Genomic DNA, 4,822 nt, shown 5'->3' with positions numbered 1-4,822 from the left:
CTATTGAAGAATAATTGAAATATAATAAACTATAAAGTTTACAAATATGTTAAGTTTCAAAATGTGTATATACTGTGACACCATCACACAGTCAAGATAATGAACATAGTCTCTATCCCCCAAAGTCTTCTCTTTTATCATCCCTCTTCTTATTTATTTCCAGCCCGCTCCCCAGCCCCAGGCACCTACTGATAGTTCTCTCACTGTGTTCTAGTTTATACTTCCAAGAACTTTATACAATTCTAGTATGCATTCTTTCTTGTATGGTTTCTTTCATTCAATGTAATTATTTTGAGACTTATCTATTTTATCACATGTATTAATAGTTCATTTGGTTTCATTGCTGTGTAGTATTGCAGTGTGTGGATTGCAGTTTGTTCATCCATTCATCTGTGCATGGCCATTTTTGTTGCTTCCAGCTTTTGATCATGATTATGAACAAAGTGTTCATGTGCACAATTCTTTGTGTGGATATATGACCTCATTTTCTTGGGTTAATAAGGAATGGCTGGTTCATATGATAGGTTTGGATACGCATTTTTAAGAAATTGTCAAACTTGCCTCACCCAGTATTGTCTACTCTGTGCCTTTCCCCTTTGCCCATGTTCATCATTCCGTGTGCCACCAGCGTGTTGGAGAAATTGCTCTACAAAGTTGCTACATCAGTCTGGCTTCCTAGGGGACGCAAGGCCCTGGACATCATGGGGAATGAGATGTTGGGCCTGATGTGCATGCAGGAGATGTACTCAGTCTTCAAACCACTGAAGGGTGCCCGCATCACTGCCTGCTTACACATGACCATGGAGATAGCGGTCCTCATTGAGACCCTTGTAGCTCTAGGTGCTGAGGTGCAGTCGTTTAGCTGCAACATCTTCTCTACCCAGTTACCATGCAGTGACTGCTGTTCTAAGGCTGGCATCCCAGTGTACACCAGGAAGTGTGACACAGACGAGGAGTACCTCTGGTGCATTGAGCAGATGCTATACGTCAAGGATGTACTTTCTCTCAACATGATTCTGGATGACAGAAGTGACCTCACCAACCTTATTCACATCCACAGCTCCTGTCAGGCATCCAAGGCATTTCTGAAGAGACCCACAAGGGGGTCCATAATCAATGCAAGATGACAGCCAATGGGATCTGGAAGGTGCCTGCAATCAATGTCAATGACTCTGTCACCAAGAACAAATTTGACAACCTATATGGCTGCCAGGAGTCTCTCATAACAGCTTCAAGCAGGCTATAGACATGATGACTGCAGGCAAGGTGGCAGTGGTAGTTGGCTATGGCGATGTGGGCAAAGGCTGTGCCCAGGCCATGAGATATTTCTGGGCCTGTGTCATCATCATGGAGATTGATCCATTAATGCACTTCAGGCTGCCATGGAGAGTTTTGAGGTGACCACTATGGATGAGGCCTGTCAGGAGGGAAACATTTGTCATCACCAAGGGATGTATTGACATTATCCTCAGCTGACACTTTGACCAGATGAAAGATGATTCCATCATGCCTGACATTAGACACTTTGATGTAGAGATTGACGTCAGGTGGCTGAATGAAAACACTGTGGAGAAAGCGAACATCAAACCCCAAGTGGACCGCTACTGGCTGAACAATGGGCTCTGTATCAGCCTGTTGGCCAAGGGCCAGCTGGTCAACCTGTGCTGTGCAATGGGCCACCCCAGTTTTGTGATGAGCAACTCATTCACTAACCAGGTATTGGTGCAGATACAGCTGTGGCCCCACCCAGACAAGTACTCTGTCAAGGTCCACTTCCTGCCCAAGAAGCTACATGAAGCAATGGCTGAAGCCCAGTGGGTAAGCTGAATAGGAAGCTGACCAAACTGAGTGAGAAGCAGGTCCAGTACCTGGCCATGTCCTATTAGGGCCCCTCTAAGCCTGATCATTACCGCCACTGAAAACCAGGCCTGTTGTTTGTGTTTTAGCTGCTGGCCTTGCTAAGGTCCCACCTCTCTTCTCCAAGAGCAAATGGCACCGACTTTGAGGCAGGTTTGCTAATGTCCCCTGTTGTCCCCCCTACCCCACTCCCAGGCTAGTCACTCAGTCTTTAGCCTCTGCTGCATCCCTCATACTGTTCCATGTGTAGCAGGAGGAATTGAGAAGCCACTCCTCAAGCCCTGGTCATGGTATAGATACACAGGAGACACCCACAGGGAAACATGAGCTCAAGGGTTTTGAAATTTCTCACTCAGTCAGTCCTTACTTAGATTGGAGGTCAGCAGTGGTGGTCATAAAGTCCATGCAATTTACCATCTACACCCTCCCTTGGTCTATGGACTTTATACCTATGTTCTTAGTTTACTGATTCACTATTTCTTCAGCACATGGCAGATGAGCATGAACTATAATCAAGGGCAGGGAGGAATTATTGGGAGTTTGAATGCTCCTGAGAGCTTGGCTTAGTGCTGAACATTTTCTTGTTTAAGATATTTCTCAGAACAATGAGGTTAGTACTTTCCCTATGTTACAAGGGTTAGAATATACTGTTAAAGGACAACCAAAAAAGGACAAGGGAAGTGACAGCCAGAGCTTGAGAGGGTCCAGAGAATCATAAAAGCAGGCATAAATCTGCTACCATTTGCAACATGATGGTTCCTATCACTACCCTGAATTGAAAAGATTCATTTGGTTTATAATGTTTATAATGTTAAAAGAGAGCAGGAAGAGGCTGAATGGGTGGCTCAGTTGGTTGAGTGTCTGACTCTTGATTATGGCTCAGGTCATGATCCCAGGGTTGTAGGATCAAGCCCCATGTCAGGCTCTGTGCTGAGTGTGGAGTCTGCTTGAGATTCTTTCTCTCTCTCCCTCTGTCCCTCTCCCCTGCTTGTGCTCTCTCCATCTCTCTCTAAAAATAAAATAAAATAAAATAAAATAAAATAAAATAAAATAAAATAAAATAAAATAAAATAAAATAGGGCAGGAAGGTAAGTAAATAAAAATTTTGGTGCCAAAAGAAAGGAAAGAAACAAATTGCCAAACTTTTCTAGATTTGTTGATCATTTCCCATTTCTACTAGAAGCATATAAATGTTCTGGTTGCTCCATATTACTAACAAAACTTAGTATGGCTATTCTTTTAAAATATTAGACATCTGAATGGTTTGAATGATATCTCATTGAGGTTTTAATTTGCATATACTTTATGACTACTGTTGTGGGCAATTTTTTGTGTGCCTATTTCTGCGTGTCCATCCATATATCTTTTTGTCTAATTCAACTATTTTTCCCAGTTTAAAAATTTTTGTTGTATGTTTACTTATTACTGAGGTTTGAAGATTCCTTACATTTTCTGGATATAAATCTTTTATCAACTATGTCATTTTGGAATAATTTCTTCTAGTCTTTGGTCTTTATTCTGTTAGTATCTTTCAAAGACAAGAAGTTATTCATTCTGATGATGACCAATTTATTATTATTTTTTTTCTATATGGAAAGTGTTTGTCTAATCCAGTATCAGAAATATTTTCTCTTATGTTTTCTTATGGAAGTGTTATGGTTTTAGTTTTTACTGTTAGACCTATGTTCTATTAAATTTAATTTTTGTATATGGTATTAGCTGTAGATTGAAATAATAATTATTTTTAAAATGCAGATATGTGTCATCTATTGAGTGTTATCTTTTGTACATGTTGTGAGCTATACATTGAAATAATTCTTCTTTTTTAACAAATAAATACATGCCATTTGCCTTTCCCCACAGAATTGTCTTTGCCTCTTTTCTGTACTCTATTCTTTTCTATTGAACTCTTGTCTATATTGAAACCAATACTATGCTGATTTGGCTATTGTAGCTTTATTATAATTGATGCCAGAGACATCAGTTAGTCCTTCAGTTTTTTAGGAATTAATTTTTTATTAAGACTTTATTTTTTTAGAGCAGTTTTCAATTCACAGCAAAACTGAGAGGAAGGTACAGAGAGTTCCCATATACCCCAGCCCCCACACATCCACAGCAGAGTGGAATATCAACATTCCCTAGCAGAGTGTTCCTTTTGTTAAAACTGATGAACCTACAGGGCACCTGGTCAGACTTCAGCTCAGGTCATGAACTCAGAGGTCTGTGAGTTCAGCCCCGCATCAGCCTCTGTGCTGACAGCTAAGAGCCTGGGGCCTACTTCAGATTCTGTGTCTCCCTCTTTCTCTGTCCCTCCCCTGCTCACACTCTGTCTCTCAAAAATAAATAAACATTAAAAAAATTAAAAAAAAACAACCTGATGAACCTACATTGATATGTCATAACCACCCAGTGTCTATATAGTTTACATTAGGATTCACTCTTGGTGTTGTACCTTCTATGTGTTTAAATACATATATAATGACATACATCCATCATTATGGTATCATATAGAGTATTTTCACTACCTTAAAAATACATGTTCAGCCTATTCATCCTTCCCTGGACCCAACCCCTGGCAACCACTAATGATTTTACTCTCTCCAAAGTTTTGCCTTTTTCAAAATGATATTTGGTTAGACTCATATAGTACGTAGCCTTTTCATATTGGCTTCTTTCACTTAGCAATATGCTTTTAAGTTCCATCCACGTCTTTTCATGACATAATAGCTCTTCTTTTTAGTGCTAATATACTGTTCTATATTTATCCATTTAGCTACCAAAGGACATCTTTGTTAGTTCCAAATTTGGCAATTTTAAATAAAGTTTCTATAAACATCCCCGTGCTGGTTTTTGAGTGGATGTAAGTTTTGAACTTCCTTGGGTAAATACCAAAGAGTGCTATTGCTGGATTGTATGGTATGAATTTGTTTAGTTTTGTAAGAAATCTCCATGCTGTCTTCTAAGG

At 39.9% G+C, this 4,822-nt stretch overlaps 1 pseudogene; it reads left to right on the top strand.

Annotated features, from left to right (window-relative positions):
* The first annotated feature begins 686 nt into the window (after positions 1-686).
* Positions 687-1,919, top strand: LOC122217172 (annotated as a pseudogene).
* Positions 1,920-4,822: the final 2,903 nt, after the last annotated feature.

Source organism: Panthera leo, chromosome B1 (assembly GCF_018350215.1).
Source record: "Panthera leo isolate Ple1 chromosome B1, P.leo_Ple1_pat1.1, whole genome shotgun sequence".
NCBI lineage: Eukaryota > Metazoa > Chordata > Mammalia > Carnivora > Felidae > Panthera > Panthera leo.
This window is presented reverse-complemented; position numbering and strand designations above follow the sequence as displayed.